This window comes from Peromyscus maniculatus, chromosome 20 (genome assembly GCF_049852395.1).
Source record: "Peromyscus maniculatus bairdii isolate BWxNUB_F1_BW_parent chromosome 20, HU_Pman_BW_mat_3.1, whole genome shotgun sequence".
In the NCBI taxonomy this organism is placed as follows: domain Eukaryota; kingdom Metazoa; phylum Chordata; class Mammalia; order Rodentia; family Cricetidae; genus Peromyscus; species Peromyscus maniculatus.
Window position 1 is genome coordinate 66,311,458 of NC_134871.1, and position 12,167 is coordinate 66,323,624.

A 12,167-nucleotide genomic window follows, 5' to 3' on the forward strand; every position below is an offset into this window, starting at 1 on the left:
GCAACAACTATGACTTATACTCACAAATTGGTCTTTAGACCAGTAAAGCCAGATTTTTTTCTATTGCTCAAAGAGACTTGATTATGGATGAATTAAAACTAAAACAAAAAATTAAATTCTTGATTAGCACTAGCCACATTTAAGAGCTCAGCACATTTAAGTATTTCTCTTGCCCATGTTCTACTGGGCAGAGCTAATAAGTTACAAAACCGGCAAAAAACTATTTAATTTCATTAGCTTATTTATTTTAATTTTTTTTTGTTTTGTTTTGTTTTTCGAGACAGGGTTTCTTTGTGTAGCTTTGTGCCTTTCCTGGATCTCGCTCTGTAGACCAGGCTGGCCTCGAACTCACAAAGATCCGCCTGGCTCTTTAATCCCGTGCTGGGATTAAAGGCGTGCGCCACCACCGCCCAGCTATTTATTTTAATTTTAAATGATAGGTTTTTTTTTGTTTGTTTGTTTTTGTTTGTGTGTGTGTGTGTGTATGTGTGTGCCTTTTGGGGGAGAATATGGAGAAAATGAAGTATTCCCACGGACCTGGATTATTTGGGCTTTTAGTTAATGCAGTTTGTGGGAGTTACATCCTTCCAGCACATTGGTTGTGGGGATTAAACTCCGGTCATGAAACTTGGTGGCAGCTACCTTTATCTGCTGAGCCTTCTCACTGGTTCTTATTTATTTTTTTGAATGAGGGTCTCATTGTCCAGGCTGGCCTTGAACTTGCTCTGCAGTGGAAGAAGACCTTGAATTCCTGATTACCCTGATTTTACCTCCTGAGTGCCAGGACACAGACGTGGGCCACCCAACTGGGTTTATTAGCTTAACTAGCTCACCACTCCTAACCCACGTTTGCATGCTCAGCTTCAGCACCTTTTAGAATACTACGGTCCTAGTTTCAGTGTCTGTCATCTCATAGAGGACCACAGTTGCCTCTCAAGAGTGGTGTTGTAGTTAACGCGCATTGAAACATATTCCGGGGGACTAATGGTTTCAGAGAAGTCTTCTTTGTATTCTTTTCAAGTGATTATTCATCCTAATTAATCCTTTGTGAATCAGTTTTCTCTTTTTTTCCTGTTCAGAAGTACTGTAGTGGACTTGAGTCGCTGTACAAGTTTGACATTCATTAGATTTGGCTATGCCTTTTAAACTTACATATTGAGAACTGAAAATACCGGGCAGTGTGGGTAAAGGACAAATGCCAGAGAGTTTTAGACAGACCAGACATATATTTAATGACATCATGCATGAATGCAGACGGTTCTCAACTTACAAAACACCCTACTCAGAAACAGCCTAAATATAAAACACACTGGGTACCTTTTTAAAACTTCAGGGCTGGAGAACTGGCTCAGCAGTTAAGAGCAGCATTGGCTGTCCTTCCAGAGGACCCGGGTTCAATTCCCAGCACCCGCACAATAGCTCACATTCATCTGTAACCCCAGTTCCAGGAGAGCTGATGCCCACACCAAGATGTACATGTAGGCAAAACACCAATACACATAAAATAAAAATAAATACATCTCAGCTGGGTGTACTGTCGCATGCCTGTAATCCCAGCACTCGGGAGACAGGCAGGCGGATCTCTGTGAGTTCTAGGCCAAAATGGTCTAACTAGTGAGTTCTAGGACAGCCAGAGCTACATAGGCGAGACCCCATCTTGAGAAAACTAATAAATAAATAAATAAATAAATCTAAATTAAAAAAAAAATCCCTCTAATTTCCAAGATACCCATTGTACAAAGAAATTAGTAGATTGAAAAGTAAGGCCAGTAAGATGGTGTTTGCTCACCAGTCTGAGGACTTGGGTTGGATCCCTGGAACTCCCATGGTGGAGGAGAGAACCACTTCTGAAAGTTGTGTGAGGACCTCCACCTGGCTAGGTACACGTCCCCCCTCCCCCACTCTCTCACACACTCACTCACACTCTCATACACACACAAACACACTCAGACACACAACACTCACACACAGAGACACATACACTTTAAAAAAGGACTAAAAATTGTGATTCGAGCTGTATGGGTTGAGCTGTGGTTGGAGCAGCCCAGAAGCCGTGGGAGACTCGGGGGAATCTGGAGGTTATTTCCACACTAGGGCCCATTTGCTTATGTGGTAACCCCCTGATAAAATTAGTTTAGTTGTAACTCCAACCCACACCCCAACCCGGGCACTCTGCTTCCTGCTGTGTGTACCCAGGCTCCTGTCTCTTTAAATGCTCCAAGTTCAGGAGTATTTCAGTTTCATTCCTGTCTTTTTGGTTCTGTGGCTTTGGGTAGGTTTGCTAGTTTCTTTGAGCTCCAGCTTTCCAAATTGTAAAATAGGAGCAAGAATTAAAGAAATAATTCAAATGTTGATTTAAAAAGTCATAAATTCAAGAGATTGTGAGTAATCATAGAATTTGATTATTATAAATCATCCTAAAAATCTCAGACCTTCCCCTCTTCCAAGATCAGATGGCTCTTAGTCAAGTGCGTGCCATAGGAATCTGGTCCATCAAAAAAGCTTCTGATGGCTTGAGTTGTTTACCATTGGCAAGAGGGCCCTTGGGTAGGTCAAAGATTTCATAAAGGAGATAGACGTAGGCAAAAACCAAAACAAAGCACAAAACCAGTTCCCACCGGAAGGCACTTTGGGTAAATAGCACCTTTTCCTTTAAGGAATGGAAAAAGCTTGCGTTTTCTCTCCACTTCCTCCCGGTCCATTGATTATTCCTAAGGCTAGCTTTTCTACTCTACATTCAGATTCATCTGACATAGCATGTTTTTTAAAAACTTTGCCTGGCTCACTTTGATTTTCTAGTTGTCATTTGCTGATGGAGCTGCTGTGAAGGGCAAATTCACGGCGTCGTGGGCTGCTGGAGGGCAGTGGTAGGAAAGTGGTGCCTGTGTTTACCTCAGCTTCTTTGGCCCCCTCTGAGGCAGAAGCAGCAGAGAGCTTGGATTTGGCCAAGGCAAGGAAGCTGAACAAAAACCCAAGGCGGGCAATGGGGGGAGGTGGAAAAGGAGACAATGGTGGTGGCTGAGCCTGACCCTGAAGAGAATGATGGGTAGTGTCTGTAGTTCTTTTTTTTTTTTTGGTTTTTCGAGACAGGGTTTCTCTGTGTAGCTTTGCGCCTTTCCTGGAACTCACTTGGTAGCCCAGGCTGGCCTCGAACTCACAGAGATCTGCCTGCTTCTGCCTCCCTAGTGCTGGGATTAAAGGCTTGCGCCACCACCGCGCAGCTATGTGTCTGTAGTTCTGAGTACCGTGCATGTATACCGTGCATGTATCAATCATTTCCTTCTTTGACAGTCTTAGAGCTAAGTACCACAGAATGACTGAGGGGCGGTGTCCAGTCACACAGTGGCGGAGGAGACTTGACTTGGCAGTTGGCTCTGGAACTTGGCCTTTTGACTGTTATACTACCAATCCTCAAACTTTCTGACCTCAGGAACCCCTGGCATTCTTCAGAGTTTTTCAGGGCCTCAAGAGTTTGGTTGATGTTTACTGGATTAGAAATTAAGACTGAGGAAGAAAAGAATTAATTCATTTAAACACAGCAATGAACTCACGCTAACATAAATAGATGAAAATAGGGTGTATTCTCATGCTTTGTTTAATCCTCAATAGACTGGATGTTCTCTTCCCCTCACCCACACTCATAAAACTTTTGAGTCGGGTCTGGAGGGATGGCCACGGCTGAGAGCTGCTCTTACCGAGCATCCCAGTTGGGTTCCCAGGACCCATGTGGTGGCTCACACTATTTGTAACTCCAGTTCCAGGGAATCGGATGCCCTCTTCTGATCTTTGCAGGCATGCTTGTGGCACACATGCATCCTTGCAGGCAAAACACTCAAATACATGAAATTTAAACAAAAAAACCAAGACAAAACAAAAACCCAAACCGCTGAGTCGCGGGATAAAGTCTGAAGTGGGAAGGATTCTGAATTATGGATGGATGCATTTGGGGCTAGGGAGGCGGATCACGTACTGTAAGTTGAACTGCAGGTTAGTGGTAGGAATGGAGGGAGAAGCTGGCTGGGCCTCTCGCCTGCTCTTGCCCACTCATGTCATGTCATGGACATTCGTAATAGAACTTTCTCAACCATTAAAGAAACTCATTCCTACCAGAGGACATGTGAACTGAAATAAACTCTGCAGTCGATTCACGCGCCTCATCAATGCCATTGTGAAAATTGTCCCCTCCTCCCCAGGTTACTGTTGGTCTTCAATGCTTTATTAGGAGGAGGTGGGGGAAGACAGAAGAGAGTGACCAGGCCTGTGAAAGGCGTGTGAGGGGAAGACAGAGAGGTGGGGGTGGGGGCAGAAGAGAGGGAGGGGAGGAGTCTGTGCCGGGCTTTTTAAGGATTTCCCTGCACATGCGCATGTGGGTTTACCGAGCTACGCCAGGCATGCGCAGATTGCGTGACCATGCGTGACCATGCTGTGCATGGATGACATAAGGCCCCTGGTTGGTTACTGAACTGTGCATGTGCGGTCGTGCAATCGGAGGAGTGGCAGAATCCTGACAGTTACTGCCTCCCCAAAGCTTGGTCTGTTGCCTATTTTGTTAGGACTTGTTTCGCCTTCCTTTGTATTGCCCTTGGTCTCACAAACAGTGACAAGATGGGTTTGATACTGCAAAGAGGGTAAGCATACGAGAGCTGGCAGCTCCGTGACATGTGAGAACACCAATCAATCCCTGTTATCTGCAGGATCTGCCTTTCCTAGGGATGAGCATATTTTGGTCCCGAGGTTTCCAAGATGAGCACATTCCTGCCGACACAATCCCTGGACAAACTGTTCTGGTGTTTCAACTTGCTACTGAAAAAGGGTGACGTCCAGGACACACACACACACACAGCGCACCATGGTTGCCTGTGCGAACACCTCATTATACAACAGTTCCAGAAGAAAGTCATTCCAGATGGGCCATCAGCAACTACCCAGAGCTTGTGCTGACAACCCATTAGGCTACAATTCATTTGCAGAATTGGGAGAAGCCCAAAGTTAATTAATGCACTAGTAATCCTTAGTCACTTCAAAATATTGATTCTCCATTTACTGTAACTTATAGTATTTCGAGTTAACTTCAAACGAGAGGATCTTGATTGAAGCCATGTAAAATATGTGCACATATACAAGTGTATTCTCACACACGTATCTTTGACAATAAATAAGAGTTCGTATGGCAAACTGGCTTAGATGATTAGGTTCTGCTGTCCAGTAAATTGCACTTAGAAAAGTTAGCTTTTGTGTCTAAGAGAAAGTAGTCACTGTGATTCCAAAGAGTCAGTTTCGTGTGTAGGTCTTGGCTAAGGACTTCCCTCCTTTAAAGAAAATTAAATCATTTTCCTTCATGATCTTTGTAGCTTCAGGACCAAAGGTGGTGGATGCCTTTTCTGATTATTTACATTTTGAGAGTATGGAATGTTTGTGAGAGACCATGAGAGAGAGAGAGAGAGAGAGAGAGAGAGAGGGAATTTTACTTTGCTTTCAAATAATTCAGATTTGTCTGAAGAAATTGTGTTTTCTGGTGAATAAAATGGGAATGTTTTTAACTGATCTTTAAGCATCTTAGTTGATAATATATCCTAGTGTGTTCCTTGATATGATGTTAATATGTGACTTCCAAGAGGAGTACTGGGTAATGCAGTCTTCAGTGGCACCTGTTCATCGTGACTAGAGGGATTCCTACAGAAAGACACCCAGATGTGCAAGGCTCTCAGTCCAGACTTGATACCTGCTGCTACCTTTCCTTGGCTGTGTGCTTAGGTTTCACAAACTCAAAGAATGGGACTAATTTTTGAGGATGTTTGAAAAGAACGTGCTTTAGTAAAGAACGTGCCTAGATCTGGCTGGGGTGGTGTGGTGTACCGATGACTCTAGACCCTCCGGAGGAGGTGGAGAGATGGCAAATTTAAAGCCATCCTGTGGCTACATAATGAGAGCCTGCCTGAACAAAACTAGACATTCAGCTCTTTGCTCTGTATGACTCTTAGCTTAAATAAATTTAAAAAAAAAAAAAAAAGGATTCAGAATTTGTCTTTGGCATATCAGAGATGCTGATGTCCCATCACAACCACACACCATATTGTGATTGAAAGTTAAAAGAAATCAAAATTGGTCTTTGGAATGGATTCTCCTCGGGCCTCTGCTGGAGGGTGGTAAGAGGGTAGGGGAAGTATGGCAGTGGTTGACCTTGACCTTGACTGCATGGTGGGCAGGTTTGGGGGATGGGTGGTCTACTGCCAAACAAGTTATTCATAGTGTTTACAGTGGGAGAGGAGACTCTTGTCGTCTCTGGCTAGAAGGACTATCTATCGTCTATGTGTGAACTGTGCTGCATTTGCAGGGAATGAAAAATTGTGGCTTTCCTTTGGTTACCCCACTCCCCACCTCCCCACCCCCCTGCCCCGGCCAGGAGCCTATGCAATAGCCTGTGACGATCAGTTTGGTGCTGGAGACTTCTGCTCAGAAGGTTGCTTTCCTCCTGGCTCACGCAGCCCCATCCATCCCAGCGTCCAGGGAGTGGTGAGGGCGTGCAGACCGGCTTCCTGGTGCTCCTCCACCCAGGACTTGATGAGTAGAGAGAGACAGCACACTTCCTCGGGTGCAGTAGCTGTGAGGGCACGTGCTGTAGCTCAGCATCAGCGCTGCTAGTTTCCCTCAGTCTCGGGAGTCTTCGCAAACACTCTGATCCGAGAAAGAGCTGGTTACAGTTTGTCATGGAATCCAACCATGAGTATTGATTGTGTTAGTTAACCCCCAAGGGTATTGCTGCTAGCCTAGGACTTCTGCTGGAGTCTGATTAAGCCATTTAATGTAGGAAAAAGGCAGCAGAATAGGTCCTTTTAGCTCTAAGTCGCATTTCTGTGACGCGATTGCCGCTTCCCGTGCCTGTATACTCTTAGATTTTAAAGTACGCATTTGATTTCTGGTGGTTTGCAACTGTAGCGGAAAGTGAGAACTTAGAAAAGGTCCCGGCTAGTGCTGGTCAGTCTACGGACCCAGAGTCACGTCAGGAGCAGCCTCACGAGGTTTGCGGGTTCTGGCTTCTCTTGTTTCTCATCTACTGTTTCTTTTCAGGATTATCGAAGTTAGATTCCTCATTGGACATGCAATAGATTAAAATCACATTTAAGTTTGGACTTACCCAGCCCAGCAGAAAGTCTTGGTTCTTCAACGGGACCTCCCTAGATCCCTTCCTTGGTTTTGGTGGCCCCAAGGAATTGGGAGATGCAGCAAAGCTACTAATTTTAGTGTCGTGTCGTTCCCCCCCCCCCCCCAGTCAGTGGAATGTCACCTGTGGGAAGGCACTGAGCGAGTTTAGTAGTTCAAGGTGTGTGTGTGTGTTTGTTTGTTTGTTTGTTTTTCATGTTTAGGCACACCGGGAGAGCTTTTCCGGATCGGCTTTTATCCCTTTCATTGGCATTCCCCTTTCCTGCCCAAATCCTGTCCATTCTGGATTGGGTAGCAGGAACCTTGCTGTTTTAGTTACTCCTGGTGTTCTGGCTTGCTTTCCTTCGCTGTGATCAACACCCTGCCCCAAAGCAACGTGAGCAGGAAAGGGTTCCTTTCGGTTACAGCTTGTGGTCCCTAACAAGGGAAGGCAGGGCGGGAGGCTGCCGGAAGGAACTGAAGCAGAGGCCGCGCAGGAGTGCTTCCTGGCTTCCTCAGCTTGCTTTTTTGTATAACACAGGACCACCTGCCCAGGAGTGGCACCACCCACAGGGAGCTGGGCCCTCCCACATCAATCCTTAATCAAGGAAGTGTCCCATAGACTGCCCACAGGGCAGTGTGATGGAGGCATTTTCTCAACTGAAGCTGCTTCCTCCAGATGACTCTAGCATGTGTGAGGGTGATACAAACAGACAAAACAGAACACCTCACCAGGCCACATGACATAACTCTACCTCTAGTAACACTTGTTCCAATGATCAAACTTGAAAAAAAACCTAATTAATCAATTAATTACTGTGAGGGGGGTCTCATTACATAGCCCAGGCTAGACTGAAACACAAAATCATCTTGCTTCAGCCCCCTGTACGACATTCATGTGCCACTCACGACAGCCAGCTTTCAAACTTTTATCTAAAGCACCTTTCAAATGTATTACCAACTTAAGTCCTATGATCTTTTGAGATGGCTATGACAGTTTTCTCCGCTTTTACAAATTAGAAAATCGAGGTTTACAGACCGACATATTGTGTTCTTCAAAGGCTATAGGAAGAGAACGAGACCTCTCACTTTTATTGGTTAAAAATAAATGTGTCTATGCATGTGCTGGAATTTTAAAACAGCTTTTGATCACTTAGCTATGTGTGTATGGTAGTGTGACCTAACATGGGAAATATCAATAATTTGTCTGGACTTATTTTGAGAATCTTTGTAATGACATAACATTCTTAGGGGGTTCAGCTCAAATCTCTCTCTCTCTTTCTCTCTCTTTCTCTTTCTCTCTCCCCCCCCACCCCCCCCCCCCGTCACACATACACATGCACACACACACACACACACACACACACACACACACACACACACACACACGCAGAGGACAACAATATAGAGTAGGAGGAAATCTCTGCCTCTCACTGGTGAGCATTTCACTGGCACCCACATCTCCAAAAACCAAGTTTAGTGCAATTGAAGAAAAGACGCAGGAAGGAGCGGCCGGCTGCACTGCCCGCTCCTTCCTGCGTCGGGGCGGCGGAGCTTAATTTCTACCAACCCTACAGAAGCAGCCAGCCTCGGTCACCGTGCCTGGAACAGAGAAGCCCAATCCACAGGTGAGGAAGAAGGGAGGAGGGAGGCAAAGTGATGGGTGAGAGGCCTGCCTTCTGCTTTGTGCCCTGTGCTGTGGGACTGCTTCTTCCTTGCTTCGCAGTCCCAGGCCGCCCTAAGGGTCGGTCAGCTCCAGGGCAGCCTTTGAGGTCTCGGATGATTAGCCTGTATTCCTCAAGTTCTACTGTGATGGAAGAGTTTTTCATAACTGATGAATACATCCTGTAAATGCATTTCTACACAGAATTCACAATGGTCTTTCTTTAAATAGTTAGTGCTAATTGAATATTTAATAAGTCTTCTAATGTATAAAATGAGATGTATTGATATATTATGGGTAGCACAAAATATTAGTTATTACTGGATGCATTCAATTCTGTTGGCAAAGAAAGATGAGACTTGATGCCCTGGAAAGATAGATGTTTTTGTCAGGCGTATGAATAATCTAAATACATTTCACAGGTCTATAAAGAAACTGGTATTCTTTTTAGGTAGTAAATATTCATCTGCACTAAGGCCAATCTTTTTATAATATGTATTCCCTCGAGCATAGGGAACATGGCAGCTCTTCCTAACATTGGAAAAATGTGTGGTTACCTTGGCAACAGCATCTTTGCTTCTGCTTCCAAGTACCACCAGGTGATTTTACGTCTAACAGCTATCGCCATGCAGCATCTGTGTTTCCACGGAGGAAACAAAATGCGTTCCTGCATCAGCTCGTGGAGGATATAATAAGAAACAAGCTCGCAAATTTGGGGAGAAGGAAGAAATGAAGAGTTCTACATGTCAGTGGAGCTATTGAGCTTTTATTTTTTTTTGAGATAGGGTTTCTCTGTGTAGCTTTGCGCCTTTCCTGGAACTCACTCTGTAGTCCAGGCTGGCCTCGAACTCACAGAGATCCGCCTGCCTCTGCCTCCCAAGTGCTGGGATTAAAGGTGTGCATCACCACCGCCCGGCTGAGCTTTTATTTATTTTTATTTTATGTGCATTGGTGTTTTGCCTGCATGTACGTCTGTATGAGAATGTCAGGTGCCCTGGAACTGGAGTTCCAGTCAGTTGTGAGCTGCCATGTGGCGCTGGCAATAAATCTGGGTCCTTTGGAAGAACAGCCAGTGCTTTTAACCACTGAGCCATCTCTCCAGTCCTGGCCATTGAGTTTTAAAGGCCCTAACTGTGCAGTCTTGGAAGCAGGCCCAAAGTAGCTAAGACCCCTTCTTCAGGGCTGTAGTCCTGTGAGACAGGATCTCAGAACTCTGAATGTTCACATAGACTCAGTAGCCTGTGAACATTTTCTTGCCCTTATTTGAAATGTATTACTGTAAGTGGAAAGTGACACTCCATCTTAGCAGGCATCTAAGCCCTCTGTCCCTGTGTCTTTTGCTGGGCCAGGTAGAGTTATATGAAGAAAACAGTGTCCACAGTTCTGTTGTTTCTCAGTGCTCCTAATTTCCCCTGCGGTTTTGAGTGCTTCTACAGATATTTTGTATTTTTAAAAAAGATTTATTTTTACTTATGTGTCGGTGTGTGTCTGTGTGTGGGTATGTGCACTTATGTGTGTGCACTTCTGGTGCCCATGGAATCCAGAAGAGAGCACCAGAGCCAGTGGAGCAGCTGTGAACTGCCCAGTGTGCTTCTGGGGACTGAATTTGGGTCTTCTGCAAGAGCCTAAGTGCTCTTGACCGCTAGGCCATCTCTCCAGCTTCAGGAACTGAATGATTTAAAAAAAAAAAAGGCCGTGATCAAGTGGGCTGGGGTCTGCTGACTGGGGAGCCGGAAGTGGCCCAAGACTGACCGACTCCAAGATGTAGCAACATGGTCATCATTGGGTGACTTCAACAAGAACCATTTCCATGAAGTAATGTGGGTGATGCTTAGGTGGCCTTCCAGAAGGAATGGGGGGAGCTGGACTGGAGCACCTGGAGACTGCCTGTTAGTCAAGCCTTTCTCTAAAGGGAAGAGAACGGAGTGGTGGCTGGAGGCGTGTGTTGGTCAGGAGGGCTCTGTGCGAAGGAACGCTTGTTCGTTGGGATGATCCGGCAGAGAATAAAAACGTGATGCTGTAAGAACAGGAGCACAGTGCTAGAGCAAGGGCGGGCTGCAGCATGCAAGGGTGGGATTGCTTCGGGATATGAGTGTGGGCTCTTCACCCATGTCTCAGAGGGAGGCTGGGGTCTGGACCCCAAGGCCTGTGTTTGCGGGGAACATAGGTGTCTTTTCCATGTGGCCCCTCAGGCCTTTCCCCACAGTGGGTGCATTGCGAGCTGAAGGTGCAGATGGCTTTTCTGTGTGCTACATGCCCTCATGTGCTGCATTAATGGCCAGGCTTTGCCTCCCTCCTCAAGCCACACACAGGCGGATGTGTTCTCCCCGTTCTGTTCTTCACCTCACCACCTTGTTTTGCTAAAGTAAGCAATACCTTAACATCATCCCAAAGCTTTTGAAACATTGGCTCACTAACAAAGGTTCACCTTCTGGTAAGTGATTGAGCAGGAAATTCAACCCAATTTGTCGCTTTCTGGGTCCTGTCACAATTGTCGGTTTGGAGCAAGGATACCGGGAAGGGGTGTGTTGTTTCCAAAGACCCTTAAGACTTACTGTCTTTTCCGGCTCTTCTCTGCATCGGACCCCCTGGTACCACAGGGGTGATTGTGTGAATGCACAGCCTGTTAAGTTGCACAGGGATGCCTTACCCAGATGGAGGGGGCTTCAGGTGTCTGCAGTGCACAGATGGTCTCACCTCTGCATTTGCTGATTAAGGGCCTTGGTGCATCAGCAGAGCATCGGGAATGCTATTCTCTCAGTACTTTCTTCCTCCACCCTTACCTTAAAGTAACTGAACCCCACTCTCTCTTTGCATTCTTTAGCTTTGGGAAGAAGCAGCGTTCATGTGCTTGCGGTCATTGCCACGAACACGAGACTTGATGAACTAGAAATCATTACAGGGCCTTGATCCGCCTCTACAGCCACTCTGCTTTCTTTACTTGTTTATGTTGGCATGTTTGGTTAAGATTTGCACCTAGAAATTTCTACATTCAACACAGGAAAACATGGACACACAGACAGACAGACAGACAGACATGGGCAGGGGAGCCTATTGTGTTCATTTTTGGAGGGAGCTCTAAGAGAAGGGGCGTGAGGGGTGAGGGTTTGGTCTGAACACAGCTCCTTGGTGGGGCCAGGGTGCTCACCGCACTTGTCGAATGGCGTCCCTGGGGTCCGGGGCTTTGACATAGCTCAGGCCGTTGCTCAAAATCTGCTAGCCAGGGTGTCCATTCCAAGGGGCAGTTGTTTGCATTTGCATAGACACCGGTTGTGTGCAGTCTCTCTCTGTAGATGTTTCTCATTGCCTGGCTAGTAGTGCAGTCTCTTGATTATAACGGGATTATTATTATTAAGTATTATTA

General features: G+C 45.9%; 1 long non-coding RNA gene across 3 annotated transcripts in view; it reads left to right on the forward strand.

The window, feature by feature from the left end:
* LOC121824454 (uncharacterized) overlaps positions 1 to 12,167 on the forward strand; it is a 38,173-nt gene that overhangs the window by 3,331 nt on the left and 22,675 nt on the right. The window contains exon 3 of one of the 3 annotated variants that reach the window (XR_013046569.1): positions 8,536 to 8,637. The exons of 1 other annotated variant lie outside the window; for it this stretch is intronic. This is a non-coding gene — a long non-coding RNA (uncharacterized LOC121824454). Of the gene's footprint in view, positions 1 to 7,681; positions 8,348 to 8,535; positions 8,638 to 12,167 lie in introns of those variants that run through there. One more of the 3 variants, XR_013046570.1, reaches the window with a different exon arrangement.